Raw genomic sequence first — 11,448 nt, forward strand, 5'->3', positions numbered from 1 at the left:
AACCAGAAGTTCGAATTCACTCATTTTATTGACGACACTTCTGACATTACTGCATAAACAATTAAGACTTAGTATTCTTGAAAAGTTAACTACCCTGACTCATCCCTTAAAGTTATTTAAGCTCGCTTCCCTGGCATTAGCTATCCACTCATTTGAAACGTGTCTGCCCTCAGAACATCTAGATAATATGTCCAGTTGGGGTAACAGATAAGAACTCTTGAGGTATGTGCAAGGGTTACTTCGACCAATATTATCAGATAAACGCGTGTCAGTATTACCCATATTCCCCGCCCTAACTAGCAGTTTCCCTGAACCTTTAAGGTATCCTCAATAATACTGGCAAAAACTATTGCACCACCTTTGTTTAAATGTATCCCGTCTCTACAAAACAGATTCCTTCTACCTAAAAGTGCGGGCCAAGCTGATAGAAATTTCCCTCCTATCGTGCCAGGGCAGAATTGCAGACACATAGACAATGTAACCTGCCTCGCGATATTTCTTCAGCATTGTCCTATATTTGTCTAACGACGCGTCAGATCAGGTTAATCCCCACATGAATAAATATTCTCTTTACCCCCCCCCCCTTAAAAGCTGACAGTCTGTTGGTGACATCATTAATAGTTGCTTCCGGCAGGCTTACCCTGGTTCTAGTCCACTTATCCTTATTACGAAAAATATTTTCCGTTTCCCTGGCAATGGAGTCTCAATAGAACTAAATCCTTCTGTGCCAGAGTAGTTTGCACTTCGTTATTCTGTTCTGGGGCCCGAATCGGAACCCACGGAACCCAAGTCAAACCCAGAAAATAATACTCCCTGAAGTTTGCAATACCTGAAATTATTTTAGAACATCTTAGGACCTACAACTAGGATGCTCACTACAATAAACCGGTGGAATAAGCTACCAATTTGATTGAGGAACAGGTCTTACTGATTTCTGAATGGGTGCCTCAAAGGAGGTAAGAATCAGCGATAAAACTAAGTGGTTCAACAATGATCAAAAACAGTCGTTCGTGACCAAACAAATGGCTTGTCGGAAATGGAGAAATTCCGGATTTAATGAAGACCTTACACTCGATAATAAAAAAAATAATAATATTAAAAAAAAAAAAAAAAAAAAGAGCCATCTTCCTGAAAAAGAAACAACTTGCTCGCTACGCAGACCACTTTTTCAATCACTGGCCTCCGTACCTCCATACCGTGATTAAGGAGAGATCTAAAAATAGCAACCTCGTGGCCACCCTTATCAGAATGCAGAAAGCACTCAATGACAGGATATAGCTGGACGTTATTATTATTATTATTTTTTTATATTAAAGCGGCCTATGATAAAATAGATATAACAGCTCTAATTACCATTCTCAAGCATTACTTCAACATTACAGGAAATACTCTCAGCATAATTAAATCAATCTTGGAGCATAGACATCTCATCATATCACATCGTAGTTTCCGGACAACATGCATTACTCATAGGGGTATCCCACAGGGGAGGAGTCCTATCATCAACCCTATTTGCCACAGTTCTAGAGCGTTTCTTGGCATCCCAAACTGATTTCCAGTCATATGCTGATGACCTGAAATTTTAGATTACATCCTCTAACAAAAAGCAGATTCTTGCCACTACTCTGCAAGCAAATAAAAAAAATCCATCAACTCCTGGCCTCGATTGGTTTACAGATTAACCAAGATTAATTAAGCCTCCAAATGTCATTCACCTGGAAGGAGTCACACACAATAATATCAGCGTCACCATCAATGGATCACGCATTAAAAAAGTTAAAACGCATAAGGATCTGTGGTATGGGACGAGGGTCTGACATTCCAGGCACACCTCCAGAACACGAAAACATAAAGATATTCTACTATGTGGGCAATCTGCCCGGAACTAATGGGGTTACACAATGCTGAATTGTTTAAGAAATACGTTCTTCGATGTCTTTACCCCATTCCTCTTTATGCAGCAACTATTTGGTCATCGGCCCGTATAACACACTTCAACAAGTTCCTCAACCTAGAATACTGGCTCCTGAAATGGCTCAACTGGCGGGCTGGCAACCAGTACACTATTTGTAGGGCCCAACTCCACTTCAATCTCGAAGTCACACCATGGAAACAATGAATTGTAGCATCTAACCTGCTTGCACTGGCCAGACTAATTACAGGATGACTTGACGCTCCCGATATCAGTGACCTAATAAAAAAAAACCCTGAATTGCTGGAAGAAGCCAAGTGGACACAAGGCTCCCGCTGAGTTTCAGTTCCAGCAACCTCAAAGGCCAGAGACGCATGTTCCCGGGGAAACAGTTGATTTGATAAACAATCTAGCCCTCGACATCGATAAATTCTGCCAGCAGCACACCTACAGACACCAGAAGCTAATGGACACATACATAAATCTACCGTTATGACTCACACCACCAGGAAAATATGGACTGGCGCAACTAAGGAAATACCTGCTTGTACATATACTTCACGTTTTATCCAGCACTTTTGATCAAATATTATCTTGCTTAGTTTGAGATACTATGGTACTCCACAGTTATGTAATTAAAGAATTCTGTAATTTCGGTTCCTTTCAGGTTAAGCACAGATGTGGCTCCTCCATGTAACCCCGGGCATATGTCCCTGCCTTAACCTGTGAAGGTAATAATCACCCCTCTAGCTTTCTGCTATCCATGGGGTGGCTCTACAGCAGAACATTAAGCAGATAATAATAATAATAATAAAAGAGAGTCTAAGAAAACTTCGACATAGAAAACGAATTTTTAGCAAAACGGCTATTAAATTTCAAATGGGGGGAACCACATTCAGATGCTGGGGTAAGGAATACTTTGAAGGGCTGCCAGGTGAAGAGAAAGCTACAAATGATCAAGAATATCAGCCGGAGAACTTGGCACAACATTTTATGGCGAAAGGTGGTGTTTGTGGGAATGCATTATCTGACGTTACTGTTTCTAGAGAAGATCTCATTAATGCTATAAATGCCTGACGAATCTACAATCGGCCCCGACAGGTTCCCTAGTTTTATATTAAAAATATGTAGCGCATATATTGTTGATGTGCTGTTGCACATATTCTCTCCGCCCACCCCTCCCGTAATACGGAATCATTACTTTATGAGCCCGGTGGCAAAAAAAGAAGAACCCCCTACAGACCCTTCAGACCACATCTATCAGTTGTTTGCTATTAAAACCTCTTTGAAAAACTTATCCACCCTACCTGCTTTAACCCAATGGTGTTTTGCGCACAGGCCTCTCCACCTCCACACCGTAGTACAGAGGTGATCCACTACCACCAATTTGTTGGAGACCCTCTTCAGAATACAAGTTTTAAATGAAAAGGCCCAAACTGATATCATATTTCTTGATATAAAGGCAGCTTTTGATGTTTCCTTACTTGCCCTTGAAAATATTTTGGCAGTCTCCTTCCGCATTGAAAGCAAACTATTACAGATTATTAAGACCATTTTGAAGACAAGACACCTGATCGTACAACGTCCAGAATTTCGTGGAGAATACACCCTCACTTGGGGAGCATCCCTCAGGGAGGCATTTTATTAACTTTGCTTTTCGCGGCCACCCAGGAACCTTTTCTAGGGCAGAATCATAGTTTTATTTCTTATGCCGACGATATTAAGTATTTTGTTGTCTCTAACGAACGAGCCTTTGTGTCAATTCCTAAGCCAACGCTATATTTAGGTAAGATTGATATTTCGGTATGGCTTAACTATGACAAGTCAACACAACTGACAATAACTAATAAGAAGATAATGAATAGAATCGAGTTATCCATTAATGGAGCACAGGTTAGGAAAGTCTGCACCTACACTGACCTTGGAGTGACGTGGGATGAGGGCCTTATCTTTAAAGGGTACTTTCAGAACACCAAAACAAAAACTCTCGCTGCCATTTGGGCTGTTAGACAAGAGATAACTGGGATTCGAACCAGCAACTGGTGACCCGATACATCCAAAGATGTATTGTTCCTGTTTCCCTCTAGGCCTCAAGTATTTGGTCTTCTGTCACAAATAGCTATATTAAGAAGTTTCTCAGCCTGGAATATTGGATGCTCCGGTGGTTGAATAGGATTGCTGGGAAACCCTTTACAATTTCAAAAGCCATTCTATATGCAAACTTGAATGTTGCTCCGTGGATTCAAAGGGTTACCATGCGTAACATCTGTACTCTTGCACAACTTCTGACTGGAAGTTTAGATGCCCCTCAAATTGATAATCTTGTGGTCAGACCACGCCCTGGGACCCGGAACCACAACCCCCAGTCTCCGAAGCGCTCTCCAACACACGGAGGGATTAAGGCGGCTATTTCCGGCGAACACTCTGAAGCTCTTTAGAAACTTAAAAATTGACCCGAACAGGTACTGCAATGACAAAACCTACAGGAAGCTTATTGCAGCGGACTTGTACACTACACTACAAATTTAATGAAGAGGAGAGTTTTCATTTCTTAAGAATTTGCCTATGAACTCTTGATCATCTGTAATGAATGATTTTTGTGTCTTCAAAAGACTGTAAGGACTGAGGAAATTACGTACTGCGAAATTCTATGAGATTCATTCATTCATAGTGTTATGACTGTTGCTTTGTGACCTTTCCTCTTTATCTGTCTATACTTATGTAATTTCTGATTTTTCTTTCTTGCTATCTAATTTGTTGTTGGATGTCCGTTTGAGCCACCCTCTAAATATTGTCTGTACAGGACTGTTAGATAAATAAACTGATAATGATAATACTAACACTAGGTAGTAGATTACTCATCAACCGATGCAATACCGCAACTCTGCTTATTGGAGGCGTGAAGAGGTGAAACCCATGGTTAGTCACCAGAGCAACGTTTCCGGAATTCCTTCCCCCCATCCCCAACTCCTTCAACCCACGCACTTTACTAAGTACTATAGGTTTTGATACCTGTCGTGTTTGGTGTTTCCATTTAAAAAAAAAAAAAAAAAAAAAATCATTAATTCCTATTTTACCTTTAAATTTTAGCTTACAGTCAAAGAAACAGAACAATCTTGTCTCCGCAAAGATCTAATTCTTCCAGAAACTTCATTACACAAATATACGTGATTTCACTTCCATTCTCAATAATCGAATCTCAATGCCCCAATTGCTTTTTCTGACAAAAAAACAGTAAATGACGCTAAAAGTAATGATCTTCAACAACCGCTGATCTCAGCTGCCATAGGCGGATTCAGGGTAGAGGTGCCGCGGCACGTGCTTCCCCCCCGGTCGTTTTTTTGGAATATATACACCAATAGTTTAAATTCCTTTTAGCTACTCCCCCCGCCCCATTGTTAACATAGGACTATAGCTATTTTTGCACTGTGTTTTAGCTATTTTTTTTTTTTTTTTTTACAGTCGGCAAACTGCTGCTGAGTGACTGCGATTCTAGTTCGAGGCGTCACACAGTTTGGTGGTGCGTTTATTTCAAAGTAATTCAGAGTTTAGCTGTGTGCCTGTGACCACCAGTCACATTGCGTTTCAGTGTCGTATTTCTTTTGTTCTGTGCATTATTTTGTGCCTTTTTTTGTGTGTGTACAAACAAGGCACAAAATGATGGCCCCCTCCTGTCATTTTTTTTTTTCTGAATCCGCCAGTGTCAGCTGCCCTAATTATCACTCTATTGTTGTTGTAATTGAGAGTTTTTGATACAGGGTATTCACTCCATGAATCTTTTCGCTTCTAATGGTATTTGTACATGTATCCGCTCTGAAGGTAGACACAATACGAGATAGAATTAAACCGATGCCTCTACACTACGATTGTAGTGTAGAGGCATCTTTTATGAGCTATCTATGGTGTATCTACTCCGATATTTTATAATACATCCGCTCTGATATTCGTTGTCAGATACTCTTTTTTTGGTCTCTGGATTAATTTATCCCATTCTGTCAAATTCTGATTTGGAAAGTTAGATTGGAGCAAGATTGATATTTTCTGCAATCTAACTTTCCTAAAATTAATATTCATAACTCCAGCTGGCTTGAATTATTCTTGTACTACTAGACTACCAGACAATTCTAACCACACTCAACGCTGTTAATCTTTTCCTCACCAACAACACTTCAAGGTACACAGCCAATGGTCTTCCGGTTATCTCAAATCACAATTTGGTTATGGTCTCTTCTCCAGTAGAGCCACTTTCAATGGCTTCACTATTGGCCATTCTCAGTCTCGTTTCGTTTGGCATTATTAGAATGCGAAATGGGCAGATCTACATGATTTCTATTCCTCTTTCCCTTGGTTGGATGCCCGGTTTAAATATTTCGATCCTAATATTTGCCCAGATCGTGTAAGCAAAATTATTTTTGTAAGGATGAAATTCTTTGTACCTCATTTCCCCATAAAATCTCGTCACTTAACTAAACTTTGGTTTTCAATGAATATGCTAAGGCTGCTAAAAATAAGAATATAGCAATTGGGTAGTATCAAAATCTCCTGCTTCGTACTTTGCTTACAGTTTTTAAAAGTATTATTATTTAATCCAAACATGATTTGGAACAGGCTAAGGGCAGATAACTTAATAACTCTCTAAATGATAGTTGATACTTCCGATCTCTGGACAAAGCCATTGCCGGCAACTTCTGTCCATATATACTTCCATCTCTGTTACAATCTGGTCATTCTGTTTCGTTCTTATCTGAAGATAAAGCTGGCTTATTACAATCCTATTATTTTTATCACCTCCGTGGACCTCGAGACAAAGATATTGGAATTCTGAAAAATCTTAATGCCAAGAAAGCTACAAATCCTGATGGCATTTATCCACTTATTCTCAAATCTTGTGCTTCTGAGCTTGCACTTCCTTTGTATAGCCTTTTTACACTTCTTATTCCACTAGCGTTTTTATTTCTGCATGGCAATTTGTTCATTCCACAGTTAAATGATTGCCAATATGAATTCCCTCAGTGTCAATCGATTGGTGATATTACGGCTTGAAATTACCGTTCTGTGGACAAATTCAATATAAAAAGTTGGTGAAACTCAGGCAGTTGCTCTTGACAGTTCCAATGCTTTTAACTGTGTTTAGCAAAAAGGCCTTCTAAACAATCTCATGGACTGCCATCTACATTTTGCAATTATGCTGCCAGTTTTCTCTCTGATCGCTCACTGCGCATGATGGTCTGATTCAACTAATGCCTGTGTTCCCCAAGGGTTCAGTGCTTCTCCAACTCCTTTCCTCTTTTATATTAATTATTTTCTTCCGCTGACTGGAAATCCTATGTATTGTTTTGCTGATAACAGCACACTACATTCCACCTTGCAATTTGAGAAAATTTACCCTACAGAACCAGCTTCACGAACATCCACCACAAATTCCTTAAATGCCGAAATCCGGTAATTCTTGAATTAGCGACGAAAACTTAGTTAACTTGGATCCTTCTAAAACTTCTGTGTCTTATTTCACTGAGAGAGAGAGAGAGAGAGAGAGAGAGAGAGAGAGGGGGGGGGGGACTGCTTCCATTCTCATCTTCGATGACGCACAGATATTTAGACAAGATCATCATATCTATAATTGGTATTACCTCGACTTCTAATCTCTCCTGACATAAGAATTTCCAAAATACTGCTTCCTCTGCATCAAAAATTTTCTTATTTTGTTCTAGGTGTTGACATTCTTCTAAACTGACCGTGCAAATAGCAAATGAACCTTATCATGGAATATTGCTTTCATATCTGATATTGTGCACCCAAAATGTCTCTCTCAAACTTCCAGACTAATCGCAAGAGACAGTCAGTTTATTTATTGATCCATCTCTTACGAAGTCTCTTCGCTCTGTAGAACAGATATTCAGTTTCTGCTGCATGTCTTTTGAATAGATACTACCATAGACGCTATCCTTCTAAACTGGCATCTGTAATCACATCGCTCCTCTTCCAAATTACTCAAAATCCACTCACTGTCCAACTCCAAAATCACAGAACTAAGTTTTCCTAATTTGTCCCTTCTTTTTTCTGGAACAACTTCCTTCACATGTATTTCCCGAAAGTGCTTCACCACGCCACCATGTCCTATTAATGTCTTGTGATCTCGGTATTTTACGTTTTTTGGCTTATGTAATTTATTCTATTATTAATATTATTATAATTCCCCAACGCTGTACGTCCACCTAATATTTTAGGGTTTTTTTTTTGAACACCACGAAAAATATTCCTCTTCTGTACAAGTTATCTGTGTGATAGTAAAGATTTCATATCATACGACTAATATAATCTTAATAGTTTCATTCTTTTTCTGCCCTATTTTTTTACAGAGTTAACGCTTGCTCGTTATCTAGATGTGAGCAACACATATAGATAAGCTGAATACAATTAAACCATCTCTATGGAAAACCCCCAGCCAACGGCCGTGATGGGTCAAATTTGCTTCTCTGTATTTTAACAAACCAAGAAATAAAGACTTCTTTTAAATGGCGGAAAGTGGCATGATAGTCGGTGCTATACGCGCCGGAACGAATATTTCGGAAACAGCAACCCTGCTGGGGTTTCAAGTACGATTTGTAATTCGGGTGTATTGAGCTTGACCCAATAACCAAATAAGATCCAGCCGACGGCGATGCTATGGTCAGAAATAACTCGCTGATGCGAGAGAACCTTAATATAGTTAAATAACAGTAATTTCTAAAGTGTTAATTTAATTTATAAAAAAGTTTGAATGCGACAGTAATATCACACAATGCGTAAGTTACTTACCTTGTTTAATGTGTTCTAAACAGTGGTGAGAGGATGTCGAGTAGTCAACCACGAAGGTACAGAAATACTCTGAGTGACGATGGTTCTAGGCCGCATAACTACTGTAATGTTCTTCTCTCTCTCTCTCTCTCTCTCTCTCTCTCTCTCTCTCTGTGTGTGTGTGTGTGTGTGTGTGTGTGTGTGTTCACAGTTCTCATATTCCGGCTAGTTTTGTGTGTCAATCTCTGCATTCGAGAGGTATAATCACTTGAAAAATGTAGAGCAATGGTTTGTAGCTATTGTGGAACAGAAAGGTCGAAACGTGACTCGTGACAATGAGATATTAGTAATTAACAAAACGCACACAATGAAAACGAGTCGTTTTCTTCATGGGCGCTATCCATATGGATTGATACTAATTATTTCCACTGTTTACACTAGGAGAAAATCATTTATTATATGCATCAATACGTAACAGCACCTTTACCGGAGAGAAGTGATCGATGTAAAAGTGCTGTGAGATATTTCTAAATAACAAATGATTTTATCATGGTGGATAGAGTGTAAAGTGATTAGTATCAATCTTTATGAATATAGAGAATTATCTACATAATGATTTTATGATCGTTGCAAAGGTATAAATAATATCGTTGGAAAGGTATAAATCAATACAAATCAAGATGATTATTCTGAAAAATAATATTAATTAAAATAATGGTGCTCTGTTAATTAAGTATTCATCTTTATTTATGTAAATAGTAGTGTATGGGAAAATTTAATTTAAAAGCATTATAATGAGACTTCCGTTCAAAATACTACCAAGGATAATCCCTCGCCCTCCTCTCTACCATAGTAATATAAATATTTATCGTTTCCATTCGTGATACAAGACAGAGAACTTGGGAATGACTTTTACAATTAATCTCCTTCTACGAGCTATCCAATACAATAGGTGATATCTAATACAAAATGAAAAAATAAAATAATAATATATAAACTACAATGACCTAAGTAGTAAACAATGTCGATATAAAATTAATATTCGCAACAACTTTTATTTCGTTAACGTAGACTACATGTAAGTGACTTTTACCAGAATCTTTTAGTATTTTGCCTTCGACTGCTCGATACCTCCATGCATGTGCAAACAATGTATCTCTGAAAATCGAAATATCAGTCTTCCATGATCATAAATGACCAAAATCGGATTAAAGAAATTTTCTGTATTCAAAGCTTTTGGAAACATAACCCAATACAAGAACCTTTAATGATTCTTATATTTGGAATGCTTAACAAATCAATAAATCTGGTTTACTCTACCTCAATTACAGAACTGAAAGTCTATTTGTTTGTATAGAATCACTTCTGAAGGAGATATCCATAACACACGAAAAGTTGTTGCCAATATACATATACACGCACCATAAAGCGAAAGAATGGCGTTTCAAAGAAGGAAAGGATTGAAAAGCACCTAAAATTTTAAACGTTATCCACAAATTGGAAGTTGGAGAACTAAAAGAGGAAAATGTAGAACTCATACAACTGATCAATTATCCCAGCGCACTGCACTGATAATAATAGTTTCTACCTTAAACTACGAACCGTGGCCAACTGTAACAGCAGACCTGCATTTCAGGAAGCGAGGAATCACTCGACTCACTCACTGTACCACTTTCGTCAGCTGGCGACTGACACAGTAAATACCTCTCGGTGCGCGACTTTCCGTCTCACAACCATTAACCGTACTCATTGCTGCGTGCGCAGCGAAGTAGACGATTCTGTCTTGCTAACCTCTGATCAAAGTTGTCAGGTCTTGATGGCTTCGACGCCGCTTGTCACTTTGCATTGCTGTTATCGTGATGGTCCCCTGAGGGCGCTAGTATCTGCCTCTCGCTTTTCACAACGCAGAACAAGTAATATAAAAAAAAACGTAGAAAATATAAAGTGAATTGAAGTCCTTGGGGACTTTTCTTTTAACAATGAATTCAAATATGATGAAGGGAGTGAAAGTGATCCGATTTTTTTTTTTTTTTGTATCCATTTTTCGTACTTCCAGATGAGATAACGTTTCCACAAAAATTTCCAGCATGTCACCAGACCAGAGTTATTGAAGCCCAGTTAGCGTTTCTCGCCCAGTAGTGCTGAATTTCTTCCAATTCTGTGGCAGCTTCGCTCACCTTCACCATGGTGCTCAGGAAGTCATTCATCATAGTCGGTTACTACTTTAGGGCAATGTTGACAGCTGAAAAGTTTCGTGAACTACAGAAAAATATAACGATTTTACAAGAGCTCGGCTTTACCACGTTTTATTTTGTGCTACGTAAAAAAAAAGGGGGGGGAAGGTTTTAAAGAAAGAAAAATGCAACTGACTCACAAAAACCACTCATAGGCGTATGCGACATACGAGTGCTCACTACATGTTTCAAATGCAGGGGTGCGTAAATAAATACAGGAGTCGAAAATAAGAGAGAGAAAAGCTGAAACAATATCAGTCTAAAGTGAAGCCAATAACTAGATTATGAATCATTCAACTATGAATGATAATGTCTAAATACCGACCATTTCATTTTTAATTTCAACTCCTATAGGCCTAAGAGATTGATTCAAAATGTGGAGGAAGGAAAATAGCACCATTCTGAGGAAACGATTCATTCGATATCATTCATCTTGCCGAAATCTAATTTTAATTAGTTTTGGAAAAAGGAGGGTTTTTTTTTTTTTTTTTTAATTAAATGATAGAGGTTTCTCGAAGAATAGAC

At 38.5% G+C, this 11,448-nt stretch overlaps 1 protein-coding gene across 4 annotated transcripts in view; it reads right to left on the reverse strand.

Moving 5' to 3' along the window:
- bru3 (CUGBP Elav-like family member bruno 3) overlaps positions 1 to 10,413 on the reverse strand; it is a 714,377-nt gene extending 703,964 nt beyond the window's left edge. Inside the window, exon 1 of one of the 4 annotated variants that reach the window (XM_090373320.1) lies at positions 10,292 to 10,413. The gene's annotated coding sequence lies outside the window, so the exon portion shown is untranslated. Of the gene's footprint in view, positions 1 to 10,009; positions 10,111 to 10,160; positions 10,184 to 10,277 lie in introns of those variants that run through there. The other 3 variants (XM_090373312.1, XM_090373338.1, XM_090373330.1) reach the window with 3 other exon arrangements.
- Between the last annotated feature and the right edge of the window lie 1,035 nt (positions 10,414 to 11,448).

Source organism: Mastigoproctus giganteus, chromosome 1 (assembly GCF_048544385.1).
Source record: "Mastigoproctus giganteus isolate SK-2022 chromosome 1, ASM4854438v1, whole genome shotgun sequence".
Classification (NCBI taxonomy): Eukaryota; Metazoa; Arthropoda; class Arachnida; order Uropygi; family Thelyphonidae; genus Mastigoproctus; species Mastigoproctus giganteus.